Source organism: Primulina huaijiensis, chromosome 13 (genome assembly GCF_012295235.1).
Source record: "Primulina huaijiensis isolate GDHJ02 chromosome 13, ASM1229523v2, whole genome shotgun sequence".
Lineage (NCBI taxonomy): Eukaryota > Viridiplantae > Streptophyta > Magnoliopsida > Lamiales > Gesneriaceae > Primulina > Primulina huaijiensis.
Window position 1 is genome coordinate 13,819,224 of NC_133318.1, and position 16,610 is coordinate 13,835,833.

The 16,610-nt window shown below is 32.3% G+C and overlaps 1 long non-coding RNA gene and 1 other non-coding gene across 2 annotated transcripts; one reads left to right on the forward strand and one right to left on the reverse strand.

The window, feature by feature from the left end:
• The first annotated feature begins 5,318 nt into the window (after nucleotides 1-5,318).
• On the forward strand, nucleotides 5,319-7,663 carry LOC140956323 (uncharacterized). Its single transcript, XR_012171432.1, has 2 exons — nucleotides 5,319-5,426; nucleotides 7,421-7,663. It is a non-coding gene; the product is annotated as an uncharacterized lncRNA (long non-coding RNA).
• Nucleotides 7,664-16,245: 8,582 nt separating this feature from the next.
• Nucleotides 16,246-16,351, reverse strand: LOC140956430 (small nucleolar RNA R71). The gene has a single exon (XR_012171469.1). It is a non-coding gene; the product is annotated as a small nucleolar RNA R71 (small nucleolar RNA).
• Between the last annotated feature and the right edge of the window lie 259 nt (nucleotides 16,352-16,610).

Below are 16,610 nucleotides of genomic sequence, written 5' to 3' on the forward strand. Positions count from 1 at the left end.
GGGATGGAAAACGTGGATGGGGTTTATATATATACTATGAAATTATATACTAAAAGAACGTGTAATTTATATGGTCTAGAGTGTTCTAAGAGAGCTGAAAGTTTGAAAATTTGTTGGGGGTTTCATACATTTTTATTTCCCCTAGTTTGCTTGACAGCTTCGTGGATAAGATTAACAAGTGTTGACCAAAGATTATTATAATTAGGCAATGGGAATGAGATGTCAATTTTATATTCTAGAAAACCAAGTAGGATTAGGCTAATTGAATTGCTATATATGAAAAAAAAAGTCTCTTGAAAAGTCACTTATACTTTATGTGGTAGGATGGGAATTTGATNCATAAAAGATTTATCTATCTTTAATTTAAGAGTATGTCTTCTGTGAGACGGTCTCACGAATCTTTATATATGAGACAGGTTAAACCTATCGATATTCACAATAAAAAGTAATGGGTAGGTCTCTTGTGAGACGGTCTCACGAATCTTTATATGTGAGACAGGTCAACCCTACCGATATTCACAATAAAAAGTAATAATCTTAGCATAAAAAGTAATACTTTTTCATAGATGACCCAAATAAGAGATCCGTCTCACAAAATACGATCCGTGAAACCGTCTCATACTAGTTTTTGTCAAAAGTAATACTCTTAGCATAAAAAATAATATTTTTTCATGGATTATATCCGTCTCACAAAATACGACCCGTGAGACCGTCTCATACAAGTTTTTGCCTTAATATTTAAACATCATTAAAAACTTTTATACGTTAATAATATACCAGAAAACACAAGAATTATAATTACATTTTCTTTTTGGCATAATAGATGGTGGCGTGGTCAAGGGCTAAGAAATCTGGAGTTCTCTAGTGTTTTGGTATGAATGGTCAGACTAATTAAGCTAAAGGGGAATTATTAATTTGGTGGGCTTGGAAACAATATTCAACTTACTTTTCAATTTTTTGAAACTAATCAAAAACAAAATTTCAATTTGATTTCTTTATACATGGATCTTGTTACTTTTGTTATACTAATAAATATATTTTTTATTCAATTTTTTTTAATAAAGAAAATGATTATGATATTTGAAGAAAGTCACCCACACAGAATAGTTTCATTGCATTCAAAAACATGAAACATTGAATGACGTAATGTTATGATATAAAAATCTGTATTAAACTCAAAGATTTGATGGTGCACTCATCTTTGACAACTGAAAAAAGATTATACCAACTATTGTTTGTCATTAGTTCGATAGTTTACTCAGACGAACCGATTATTCATTTGAGATTAAAAAAATTATAAAATTTCAATGATGTTAAAATATACGCTACTTGATGGTATATTGAAAGGAAAAAAATTCTTGTGTTTCTAATATATAATTTATTCTTTAAATTATCTTTTCTTTATTAATAAGATCGTGTGAAATAATTAATTAAGGGTTTTGTTTTTTAGATTTTAGATGATATTATTGTTTAAATGAGTTTATTTCTAACATAACTCTTGTTTTCAAATGTTGTAAGATTTCTTTTTGGTATTAACTCCAGGAGAAAAGAATTCTACATAAAGAGGATAATGTAGTGGCCGTAAAGAGATTTTTGCATGACGAGAAATATTATCAGAGAGAAGAATTAAGTCTCAGAGCGTCGTCGTTTGAAAATCATCGTTGCCACAACTTGTTGTCGTGTTTGTTGGAGACATCTGAAGACAACATTTATGAAAGTGTTGATTGGAGATTATGTTTTGTTGCTCCAGTTTTCGACATGCTATTTGTGTTCCTTGAATATTTTTTAATTTGATTATTTGTTTTACGATACAATTTGATTCCTTAACGTTTTAAAGAAGATAGATTTTATAGAATCACTAGTATTGGTTTTTATAAACTTAATTGTTTTTCTAGTGATTATTTTACCATGAGGCACTGTACAAATTTTTATACTTGTGCACAATTATCTCTTAAGTTATTTTTGTTTATGTTATTTATTTTTATGTTATAATATTCCGCTGCGTGTTCTCTTTAAGTGTTACAACATCTGGGACAACATTTATATCTGATACATACAACTTTTTACAGTTTATGTTGAACAAAAATCCCGACAAGTGGTATAAGAGCCTACTCTTGATATACTAAGTGTTGATCCTGATTATTTTTGTTTAAGTGTTGATCCTGGTTATTTTTGTTTAACAGCCTAACTAATGGACGCATCAGTTGCAAACGTAGCACTACGATCACCTATCTTGGATGAATCAAACTATAATCTATGCAAGGTCAAGATCAGAATATGGATTAAGTCCATAGATGAAAGAGCTTGGCAACGAGTTGTCAGTGGCTAGAGTCCTTTCAAAAGAATAGATGAAGATGATGATAATCTGACAAAATCAGAAATGAATGGACAACTAATGAAATACAAGTTTCAAACCACAATTCAAAGGCCCTAAATGCCATTTTCACCTAAGTACTAAACATGTTTAATTTGATTAAAAATAGTGTATCGGCTAAGGATGCGTGAGAAATCCTTCAAAAACATTGTGAAGGATCTGAAAGTGTCGAAGGACAAAGCTGAGAATGTTAACATTTAAAATTGAAAATCTGAGGATGGAAGAGATTGAAACAATCACTGACCATGACCATCGCCTGAGAGAGATTGCCAATGAAGCATTTAGTCTCAGTGATCCAATCTCGAATGAATGTCTTGTTAGCAAAGTACTCAGATCTCTGTCCGAAAGATTCAATATCAAGATCTGTGCAAGTGATGAAGCAAAAGACACAACTCAAATTGCACTGGAAGATATGATAAGCTCACCCTGCACTTTCTAAATGAATATGGATATACAGAAATAAGATAAAGATAAGACAATTGCTTTCCAAGTATCAAATGATTCATACAATGATATTCTTCAACGGTCACACAAAGTCAATGAGTCGGATTTATGTGAAAATTCTATCTTTTATATCACGAAGAAGTTTGGAGATTATTTTAAAAGATTAAAAGACAAAAAGAAGATATGAAAGAAATCTAAGTTTCCTAGTCTAACTGCTCCGGAAAGAATCCAGAATCTCCTAACCAAGGTCAAATTCGGCAAAAGAATGAAGGTAAGGATTAATTTAATTCCAAGAGGTTTGACTCTGTGCAATGTAAGGAATGTAATGGTTTTGGACACTATGCAAACGAATGTGTGAATAGACCTCACGCAATGCGGAAGCGTAGAACACGGTAATCTAACTAAAAGACAGAATGACAAGACTGGTCTTCAATTGGATTGGCTTCATCACCATCCCCAAAAATATTCTTGTTCTTTATTTTCGATTTGTTCCTCGTTCTTATCTGGGGTGGGAATGTAAGGGGTGAGTATTTGGAAAATACTCGGTAAATGGGGGTCGATCGCTCATAACAAATATCAATGTTATAATTATACGAATACATTATCATAATTTCAATAATAAACATGTTGAATTGAATACGAACAAGATAAAAACATAGCACTGAAAATCATCTCTTTTTCATGGTTTACTGATCAGTCCCCTATATGTTACTCCTCTAAGAGGCGAGACAAAAAAATGGTTATTATAACCCACTGCATCATGGCTTTAAACAAAACATATCAAATATCAGAATTTCCTTGCCATTTTTAATTCGAATCATTACAGTGCATTTCAAATATTTCAAACTTGCTTTAAAATATTATAACTAATATCAAACAAATTGTTTAAGGATATTCATAGCAAATAGGAACGAATATAGTATGCCGATCGAATTTCAAGAAACATACATAATGTATTTTTGAGCGAATGTGGACATACTTACGAAGAACGAGTATGTTGATATATTTATCGAGTAGTTCACTTATGAAAAGCAAGTGTACATAATAGTATAGCAAAAGCCCACTTACCTGATGATAATCTTCAAAGATTTGAGGGAAAGACAACTAAAATTCGGACACGAAAGCTGCTGGACTGCGTCGAACCAGACAAGAATTCGGCTGCTGCGGTGCTTCGAAACTGGACAAGAATGAGTTGTTGAAATGCTGGTGGAAAGTGTGATTTCTCCTACCCTTTGGCCACTATTTATAGCTAGGCTAATGAAAGGGAGGTGAAAAGGCTACCATTACAACCATGTTTATGGCTTTCTTAATGGCCTTAAACACCATTAACATGTTGTTATAGCTCTTCAAGTTCTTTTTTGAATTCATGGCTTGAACTCTTCAAATTCCTCTTTGAATTCATGGCTTGAATATGTTTTTAATTCATAGTTTTGTGTGTTAATTCTTTGGGTCTTCACAGGATTTGCCTCCGATGTTGCAACACCTGGCTAGAACACCTCTTTGGAATGAATATGCTTTAACTCTGTAACTTCTGGAAATTTAAGTGCTTAGGAAGATTTGGAAGCTGACGATGAAGAAATCACTCTAGAAAGTATACAAAAGATGTACGGGGAGTTAAATGCTGACTGGATCAAAAGAAACAAGCTTAACACAACTCTCTCAAAAGATAACACTGAGCTAAATTTTGTAGTTTACAAATTCGAAGTGATCTTAAGCAAAAAATATTTGGAACTATGTCAAACCAAGGACAAAATTAAAAAGGCAACTGAAAAACTTGTCAAGTTCAACTCGAGTACATCCAAACTTGATTCCATACTGATGATGTGAAAAGATAATAAAACTAGATTATGCATCAAAAAACAGTGTGTTTGAAATTGGAGAATCATCAAAACCAACTGTATTTGTGAAAGAAAACATGGGTACATCGAAACCATTGTCAATTACTTCTACGACTAAGAGATCTCCATCAAAAGGGCAAGATGTTGCTCAAAAGCCGAAGCGAAGGAAACACTATTTTGTGTGTCATTACTATTATAAACCTAGTCATATGAAGCCCTACTATTTCAAGTTTAAGGAAGACCACATATACAACTAAGTAAATCGGATGTTGTCGAGAGTGTATCCCAAAACCCACCGCAACACCTCCAAACATCGACATTGAAAGGCTCCACAAGCGAAAAGTGACAACATACAATTAAATTGTGAGCAGGACAATCATTTATTCAAATTTCAAGGTTTCATAATACAGGTTTATGTTACAAGCTCACCATAAAATTAAATTGAAAAGAACTGTGTTTAGAATTGAGAGTTAGAAGAAGAAGGATTGTGAAGCCGCTAAAGGTTTCTCTTCACAAAGTAACGGAGAAGAATTCTGAAAATATTTTGAGTAACTAATGGGCTTCTTTTTTTGGATATATAAATATATATAAGATTATTGGGCCACAAAAATTTGGTATTTTTTGGGCCTTGGGCAGGATCCCTGCCCTAGGGCTCGGGAAACAGCTCATAATACTTCATCCTCCAGCTTCTTTTTAGCCATTTTCTTGTTCCTTGGAGTTTGTAGAGTGCGATTCCCACTCTATTTGAGTACCTAGGAGCTTGATTCAAGGTACCCCCAAAAGCCTAGAGTTAATTTATGCTTTTAAATTTAATTTTGTTGTTCAATGGTTGATATATGTCGTATTGTTGTTTTTGTTTAAGAGTTTGAAGACTCGGAGGTAAGTTCGGAAATTTTGGTTTGTTTTCGAATTGTAGTCATGTGTTTAAATGAACTCTGAAATTGTTTTGATTTGTAGTTTTGAGTTGATGGTCTAATTAAATTATATAGCTATGTTTTATCTTCGAAATGACACCAAAATCATTTAATTTGATCAAGAATCGAGAGAGCTAATTAAAAATATTTTACTGAAACTACACAGTTATTGTATTTTGTTCATCAGTGGAAATAATTCTGAGTGTTACACTAAATTCAGGGATCAAATTAATGATATTTCTCGAATTTGGTCCCAACTATACAAAGTTAGAAAATCAAGTTATATTTCATTTCCAATTGGCACAACTTTATTAGAGTAAAAAACGAATTAGATATGAATTTAATGTTATCAAGTATCGAACCTAAAATATATTGCACAGAGTTTTTGTTTTGTGTGAATTAGCTTGTCGAAATTATTGAATTTCGCTTCGACATCTTCTGATAAAATATGGGAAATTGAGTTAGAATTACAACCATTTAATGTATTGAATTATGGCCTTAAAATCGAGCTTATGTACAAGCTGAAAATGGTAAACATGGAAATTGGCAAAGATTGTAAATTTCATGAATTCTCATATATTTAATTGTATAAATCCTAGTTTTTTTATATTTGAACTAAAAATATTTATTTTGGGAATTATAGAAAAAAGTTTAGATATAAATTTGCCGATTTGGATTTTGGGCTAAATAATTCAATTTTGAAACAAGCTGAAAATGTAAACAAGTAAATTAGCAAAGTTGAGATTTTAAGGAATTCTTGGATTTTTAATTTTATAAATCCTAGTTTTGCGAAATTTGAACTAAAAAAAATTTTGTTTTGGGAATTTTAGAACAAAGTTTCGATATAAATTCGTCAAGTTGGATGTTGAGCTAAATAATTCAACTTTGAAGACTTGGAAATACTATTTGAATTATTTAAGCTAATGTGAAAAATTTGACGAGTTTAAATAGCTAGTTGTGAATTTGTAAGAATATAACAACTTTGAAATATTTTAGAATATTAATTGAACTATTCAAGCTGTTGATTTTTGATGAATTTATCCAGTTTTTGAATATTTTAAATAATATAGGCCAAGGTGATAACATCGAAATTTGATTATTAATTGTTGTGTTCGTATAGGTATGTAACCATTCGTTAACATATGACGGTAAGACATAAATTATCTTTTAAAAATATTTATGTTTTATTATGTGTAATTATTTTATTTGTATTATTTATTGTTTCTAAATTCCTCAGTGGATTTAATTTTCCTTTTTTGTTATATATCATGGAATTTAGAATATGACATGACATTTATGATATACATCTTGAGCCCTATCGTTCTTGTTTATCCTATATTGTTTTCAGTTACTACTAGGCACTTGTCATTTATCTTGGGATCATGGTGCGGCTAAAAGAATTTTTATTGATACACCTGAGATTATAGAAACAATTGTGCATTCCTGCCAATGTGTGCAGTCCTTCGGGGTGGGAGCTAGGATTGTATCATCTGGTTCTATTAAGTTTGTGTCATTCCGTTGTATCATTTGATGTCTGTCGGGAGCGGAGTCCTGGGTGTTTGTTTTAGCACAACACGGAATACCTCACATACTTGGCATGACAGTTTAGCAGCATGACAATGTAGCTTCTTTGTATGTTATTGCTCAAGAAGTATTCTTATTATTATCATACCATTTATTGGCTCTAGCTATCCACTTGTTATTGAGTAAAGTTGCATGCATTGTATATTTCATTTTATAGATATGTTTATGCATGATTTATGTTTATTATTATATTTATTTAATTATTTAATACAAAAAACCAAACATCGGTTATTTCTGGTGGGGGGCTATTGTGGCCACTCTTTCAGGACCATGGTATGTCACTGATGAGGTTGGATATATCGTGTCATCAAGAATGGAGCTTGTTGACGAGGTTGGATCGTGTCATCAAGAATCCTAAATATTTATTTGTATTATGGAGCCGTTATATATTTACCAAGGAGATGACCAGATTATTTGTATTACATTTGGGAGTTTTGTGTCATTGTGTGGTTTAATTTACGTTTTTATCAAGCCTTGCCGGCTCTAGTTTGTTATTGGACCTCACGATATTTCTACTTGTTTCATAATAAGTACAAAGTATTGGAAGTTCGATAAAACATATAAGATAAAAGTAGAGAAATAATTTCATGAGATTAGATATGGGTACTATGGTAGATACACTGAAAATGATCATGGTGTTGATCATGTTTAGTAGCTTCAAACTTCTTAAGTTCTTGTGAATTGAAACTCTTATGATGACTTGTATATATTAAAGCATATTCCAATTGAGTTTGTTCATAAGATGACATTTAAATACATACATACATACATGTATATGTATACATGTATATATATGTATGTATGTATGTATGTACACAGATGTATATGTGTACATACATACATACATACCTATATATATATATATCTACATACATACATACATATATGTATATATGTTATCTACATATACATACATACACATATATACATACATACATACATATATGTATATATGTTATCNTATATACATGTATACATATGTATGTATGTATGTATGTACACAGACATACATATATATATCTACATACATACATACATACATATATGTATATATGTTATCTACACAGATGTATATGTGTACATACATACATACATACATCTACATACATACATACATACATACATGTATATATGTTATCTACATATATTGCTGTCCATAATAAATCTTAGGTCTCGTGGAATTAAAAAAAATTAAATTTTTTTAGAATGACTTTATTAGTAGGAGCCATCAACTTCATAATTATATTTATCATTATGATGTTCATCCATCCACACAATTTATATATTAATTGTTATTCACAGCATCTCTCAAGCTAAATTGTGTTGTGGGACCAGTCATATAAATTTCATAAATTTTTTATAATGGCATATCGGATCTTAATGCACATCAAGATATCGAGCATTCAATTGAACAAGAAAATCTACATCATTGGAAATATTTGATGAAACACTAAGAAGATCTAGTGGAATTAAGAGATCAATAATTTTAAGTGATTATATTGTGTATCTTGAATCTGATTATTTATTCTCGAGCCGAAAATGAACCTGAGATGTTTTCGAAAGCCATGAGCTATAAAAAAAATCTAATTTATGGTATATTGCTATGAATGATAAGAAATTCAATAGCAAATAATGGAGTCTAAAATTTGATTTAGATTTTCATCAGTTGGATGTGTAAACTATATTCCTCAACTGTATATAGGAATATGGAAAAAAGAAACTTAGAACAAGCATATAAAATATAGAAAAAATGGTTTAGTAAGATTGTATAAATCACTGAAAAAATTGTTCCATTACACCTGATATATTTTTTAAATGCATTCGATACAAGAGATCCAGAAAAAACTTCAGAATAGAGCCTTCGCATGTTGAAACTTGAAAGGAGAAAACTATAAATAAAAAGTCACATTAAATAAGGACATAAAACATGTACAATCATCCAAGTTAAACTTAAAACACATCAATCATGAATTAAAACAAATTTCAGACCTTTGAAATATAAAATTTTGTCAAGTTACACTCATTATTCAACGAAATTGAAGTTAAATTTATTTTATTTTTTACTCTTTCTGAAAAATAAAAAACGCACTTAAATATTAAAATATAAATTTCTTATAGCTTTAATTTATCAACAAACTTACTTTTGATTGAATATAAGAACACATTCTACATGTATATGTTTTCTTTTAATTCATAAAAATATGCCAATTTCGTCAATTAAAAAATCAATATTCTAAAGAACACATTTAATATCAAATTAAGACACCATTTAATGACCTTATATAGAATCTTAAGCTAGTCAATACAAGAAATTTTACATGTGGCATGTGGCGATGCTGACCAACGTCACAAAATGTAAGCAAAAAATTTCGGCTAATATTTGGCGACACAAAAGCTCATCGTCGAGCTACACTGCAAATTGCTTGTAGGAATATGTCAATATGCCCTTTGGCGACGCGGTAAGTAATGCATCGCCAACGATATACACATTTCGCGACTTTGGACGCACACTACCTTTTGGCGACGATGTTCTTGCGTCACGAAATGTCTTTTTCAGTATGATTTTTGTATATTATTGTAATTATTTGAGGACGTGAAAAACTCGTAGCCAAATATATTAGACATTTGGTGACGTCCTTCAAGCGTTACAAATTATTATATTTTTTATTCATCTTCATTTGCCTATACTATAAAAGCGTCATTAATCTTTTTTTGTCTATTAAATATGAATGTTAAATAAAATAATTAAATATAATCAAATTTAATAGATGTGCAATTTAATATTCAATAGTCAAATATTTTTCAGAAAGACAAACAAATTAGTCAAATAATGTCCAAAAAATATAATTACTCAAACACTAATTAAATAATGTTGCAAAATACAAAACTATATAGTCGTCGTCGGAGGCGAGAGAAGTGGTGGAGGAGATCAAATCCAAGAGCTAGTCGGTAGAGAATGGAAAGAGAAACCAGGAATGACATGTTGCAACAATGCATCAAATCATTGTTATTGCTCACTTATAGTTTGTTTGTTTATTTGTTTTTTTTTTTTTTTTTTTTTTTTTTTTTTTTTTTTTNAATAGCCATAATCTTTTCACCATCATTATTATGATTTAACCTGATGTCTCTGGCCCTAGGTCCCACTATAAATAGTTTAAATAATGGACCTAAACCCTTGACGTAGTGAGATCGTGAGCCTAAGACTTACGTCATGATATCGACATCTTTGGACTGATGCATATTATCGACAATAGAGACACACACTTCATCTTCTGGCTGAGTCGATTGAACTTTACCCATTTCAGCCTTAAAAGAAAATAAATTATTAGTATGTAAAACATTGTCACCCCATTTTATAAAATCTTCTATGTTCATTAATATATGTCCACCTTATTTCTTAATATTTGCAACAGAAATGCTACATAAACTCTTCTGTTACTATAGTCTATATATGCTAGTTGATTTATGCATCAGTCTATAATAATTGTAAGGACCATACTTACTATAATACTTAAAATATGCGGAAAATAAAATTTTTCTATCTATTTAACTGCCTAATTCTTAACTTTTAAACTCAATAAAAACCTAAACATCATTTTCGAAAATTCCAAATAATAAAACCTAAAATTAGAAACTTTAAAAAAACAAATACTGATTATTTGATGAGACATAAAAATGATCCACGTCGACATTCATAAAATATTTGAAACAACCAAAGAAATAATTTTTTCCTAACCATGATTAAATAAAATAAATAAGAGTACCAAATCAGTTTAAAATGCATAAAACTCATAAATTACAAAGCCATCGGGCATGCACTTCCTACAGTCCGAGCTTTCTCACTGTTCATCACCTCCACTCTCCTCAACAACGTCATCTGCATCAATCAAGTCTAGTGAATCTAAAGACTCAGCATGCATAAATCGTGAGTAGCAAATACTACATAATAAAAGAAAACCATGCAATTAAAACATAATTGATACATAAAATAACTTAGGAATAAATAAAAATGACATGACTTTTCTGCATAAATAATTTCATAAACGTGCTTCGTGTTTGACATAACATAAACATAATCATTTTGCATAGAGTTCTGTTTATAGAAATATGGTACCATAACTTCGTTTGATCAAACTAACACCACAGCGCTTGGTCGGCAAGGATCACCACAACCCTTGAACGGGATATCCACTATCAATCATAAGATAAGTTCTAAAGGTTCCCGGACACGTTCTCTGGCTTTGAGATCCGTACATGCATAATTTTGCCACAAAACAACTTACATACCTTGAAAAAAAAATTTTGCACGTTATATTTACTTAGAAACATCGTGGACCTCGTTGGGTCGACCCTCGGACCTGCTGCCACCACTCAAAACTTACAATTCAAAGCATCCCATAAACTTGCATCTTACTTGTACGACTCTCGAATTAAATAAGACGACTTGCGACTTACCTCTACGACTTGGGACTCGACTCAACCATGAACAGCAACCGAACATGCTATCCATAGCCTTAGAATCACCTCTGGAACAGCCCCAAACCATCCTGAAACAAGACAAGCGACTCTATGCTCTATTCGGTCCCTTTTTGACACGTTTGGGTTATATATGGCTCCAAATATACCACGGCTCTAACCAATCCTTAACCAAACCCTAGACTATGACCTTAGACCCTAACCAAGCCACTGATATGGTCCTTACCAACTCAGGTCACTTGTGGACGCCGTGGAGCAATCAGCCGTGACATGCCCTTGCGCTCGCTTCGCGAGCGTGCTGTCCTTTTTTGTCTCCAGCAACCTTCCTACAAGACCAGCCCATAAACGACAAAGACCAGACCTACCTTAACACCCTAAGACACGGTCCAAACCCTAGCCATGAGCCTAAACCGAGCACGAAGAACAACCCCCACGTGTGCCGGTGCGGCTGCTGCGCTCCGCCTATTGTTTGCATGACAGACCAATTTCGACCCTTCTAAACACATCCTAATATATCCCCATAGACAATAGCAAGATCCTGGACGATTCACATGAAGCCTACGCATCAAAAAATCTTGAAAACTTGAAGGATCTCGCGCAAAAAAATTTCAGCATGCGAATACATGTTTTGATTCAAAACTTTCATATATGAAAACATTTTTCATGCATAAATATCATCAAAAAATAGTATATAACAAGTTTAGGATGGACGGGGAATGATTTCTAAACGTACAGAACATACCTTTGTGTATAAACGCTCGAATAAATGAATACGGGCACAAAGGAACGTGGAGGATGAACGGAGAACGATTTCTAAACACTTTTCCTTGAAAAAACTTTCAAAAATCTCACCAAAGTATGGATGTAGGAGTGGAGAAGTGGTGGTGGCTGCTAGGGAGCCAAAACCCTAGAATTTACGCATGTGTGTGTGCGTTTAGAACAATTTTCTCGATTTTTTTTTAAAAAATTTGTAAACTTAATTAAATGATAACCTAAGAATTTAATTAAAGCATCAAATAATTAATAAAACATTAAACACCATGCTCAAGATTTAAATCTCCTAATTTTTGAAATTTTCTAACAAATGCTTTAAAATTTTTTCATTCATCTAAAATTTAAATTTTTCTTCAAAATGCTAAAATTCATAAGCATTTAAATTAATTAATTTCTTGGCTTAAAATAAAATTATGACATTTATTTTTAGCACTTTAATCGTCTCCGATCTCTCGTCCTCGGCCGAACATCAAATATTCGCCTGAAAAAGTCAGATCAAGGAATATAATTAAATCCCATAAAATAAAAATATAAATATTAAAAATAAATTAAAAATGTATCATTTAATTCATTTAAATTTATGATAATCACCATTTTTACTAAAATTGGAAGAAAATAAAATATGCTGTAAAACTAAAACAATAACATTTCTACGTCCAAGATACATTATTCGCCAAAATCAGCAACTATTTTCAACCGGTTTCAATCCATTATTCTCCCTTACGCAATCAAAGAAGCTTGACAATGACAAACAATCAAAAAGAGCATAAAATACAAAAACTATTTGCAGGTGTGAAATCAAAAACACCAAAAGATTTCACCACCAATAACAAAATCCAGAAAATATATACATCAGTGAACATGAAAACACCAAGACATGTATACATCGAGAAGGAAAAAATTGGTATATATGTCACTACGTAACAATTAGTATCAACAACTCTCCCTTAACAAAATAGTCAAAGATACTTGCATATTTTTGTGCAACCCAATCATTCTTTCATTCTCCTCCTTTGTGAAACAACTGCTCAAAGGTGTCGATCACGCTCGGAAGCTCTCCCATGACAGGATCGACCTTAAAAAATAAAATAGTTATTGTCATATAAAATGTAAAAATAAATATTATTTTATAATAAACATACAACAATATGATAATGTTGGACCAAAGTCTGCGATCCATGGGTGACCTCAAGTGGCCTACAAAACTTAATATTTGTATTCTTCTTGGATTTTTCCTACAAAAATAAAGAATAATATTAATGAAATTAATACTAAAATATTTATCAACTAATCTAGTTATTACTAACCATTTTTTACATATTTCCAAATAATCACAAAGAAAATTTGTTAGGATCGATAAAAAGGGTGAAGTGTTTAAAAGGGGGAGGGGATTGAATTAACACTTAGGATTTTTGAACTCTATTTCGAATATGAATCAGTTCTTTGATGAACTGATCCTGAAATCTTGTATGTGTATATCGATCAGTTAACTAATAAAAGTACAGAATTAAACTGAATGATAGATGGAATATTTTGGATAGGGTACTGTAAAAGCTGAATGAACAAAAATAATGGACACGAGAATTTTTATGGATGTTTAAGGAATTCAAATGTTCTTACGTCACTCCTTCTATCTCAATGATATTTATTCACTAAAAGACTTTGATTAATTACAATGAATCTGTAATAACCCATGCTGTGTGTCATTTTTACGTATTATATTGCATTAGTTTCGTGTGTATTTGAATTGTGTGTGCGTGCTTTTCATATACATTTTGTTTGTTTTTGAATTAGTATAGGAATATGATCGTGTCTCACTCGTACGTGATGAATTTGCAGGTGAAATGGCTGGAGAGCTGAAATCGGGAGAGAAATACACAAGCCACGTGAGAAAGAGAGGAACAGGGCGAAAAAGTTGGCGTCCGGAACGAAGATGGATTTCCGGACAGAAGAGTGGGCGCCCGGGATGTAGAATCTTACCGCTCGGGCACGACATATGCCTTTCAAAGACTGGATTACAGAGGACTTGGAGCTCGGGCGGTATAATCTTACCACTCGAGAGCGAGTACCGCACATTGGGAGAAAATTACAAAGGAGTTGGCGCTCGGACGGTAGAATCTTACCCACTGAGTGGTACTCAATTTGGAAAAGATTTTGAGAATGATTTCTTGCCTTTCGCGGGATATTTCCAAGTGGAGGATGCACAAAAGAACCCTAAGGGACAAAAATTAACACACTTTTCAGCAGCCAAGGAGTTTAATGGAGAGAAAAATGCTTGGAGAAAGCTTGGAGTTGACGATTTCACGATTTCCGAGCAATGTTCTTTGCGTTTTCGTTACGTCTAGTATTTCTAGTTTAATTCTTCTTGTTTAAATATTGTTTTGCTTAGTTTGTTGATGAATTCTAGTAGCTAATTTTTATTAATTTTTGGGATTTAAGGTGATCCTATCCCGAAACCAAGTTTAGTTATTTCATCCATCAACTTTTGATTTATTCTTAATTGTGCTATTATTTTCATTGCGTTCTTGAACCGTAGCTAACTTTAATAACGATTTCATATTTAGAATGAGTTCGAGAGAATAGCCCGTTATAGGAACGAGTAGCATAATCCGTGGATTTATAATTTACATATAAATATGAAGTCGGATACACATCGATAGTATAGTCCAGTAGGTCGAAATCTAGGGGATTTCATAGAACAACATGCAATTCACCTTTGATAAATAATTAAAGATATTTAATTACTTCACTGTGTTGAATTAGTTTGGCATAGCTCGAGATGGCGAGTTTTATTGGATAGGAAATTGTGTCGAAAGCGTAGATTATTGTCGAACGAATTAAGTAAATCAGCGAGGGGTAGGTGAATCGAGATTCTCAACAAATTCATTTCTCATTGAATTTTTAATCAATCATTTCATCTTATTTATTTCATCATTTAATTTGTGAATCATTTCGTTGAGCTTTTATTTAATCATTGTTGTAGTAAACAATCATCCAAATTATCGTTGCTAAAGGTTTAATAACTGAGAAGAATAATTGCGAAATACAGCCTTTAGAAGAACGATACTCGTACTTTCGTACACTATATTATTACTTGACATCGTGCACTTGCGATTATTTCGAGCTTGAATACTATTAATTTTTAATAAGAATTTTATAGTGCAAGCTTTGATCGATCAAGTTTTTGGCCCCATTGACGAGGACAGTTAATTCACAATTTTATTCATAGTTATTTACTTTAGCATTCTTTATTTTGTTTTATTTGAGTTGATACCTTAAATTTCTTTGCTTATATCTCTTTTGGTGCATGAAAATGTCTCTTGAATCTGAACTTGAGGTATTCGATCCCGAGATTGAAAGAACACTCCGCAGGAGAAGACAACAACGGAGGCTTAAAGACATGATGAACAGGAACGAGCGTGAAGAAGTGAATCATGAAGACCTACGTGTCGAGAGCCAAGGCGTATACCCATGCTGGAGTATGCACAGGCTTCGCTTGATGGAGCACGTCCGAGCATAGCATGCATAGTGCGACCAACCATCAAGGCAAACTAGTTTGAGATCAAGCCAACGATTATTCAGATGATTCAGAATATTATCCAATTTGGGGGAACTGTGCTAGATGACCCAAACACTCACATCGCAAACTTTCTTGAAATTTGCGATACTTTTAAATTCAATGGAGTTTCTGATGATTCTGTTAGATTGAGATTGTTTCCTTTCTCTTTACGTGAAAAAGCTAAAGCTTGGTTAAACTTTTTGCCCATAGGTTCCATCACTACTTGGGAGGACATGGCAAGAACATTTCTCATCAAATACTTTCCTCCCTCTAAGACCATGAAGTTGCGAGCAGACATCACTAACTTCGCCCAATTCAAGCAAGAGTCCTTATATGAGGCATGTGAGTGCTACAAAGATTTACTGCGGAAATGCCCACATTACGAACTGTCTCTTGGGTTAGTAGTTCAAATTTTTATTTTGGCTTACTCACTGCCAATCGTACTATGATAGATGCTGCTGCCTGTGAGAATTTGTTGAGAAAAACCGTCGAATAAGGATATGAATTATTAGAGGAGATGGCTGCTAGCAGTTATTATCCTCAATCTGAGAGGAACAATCAGCGAAAGAGTGTAGAATTTCACCAGGTAAGTGATTTTTCTGCGGTTGCTGCAAAATTAGAGGCTTTGAGTAGGAAAATAAATAATA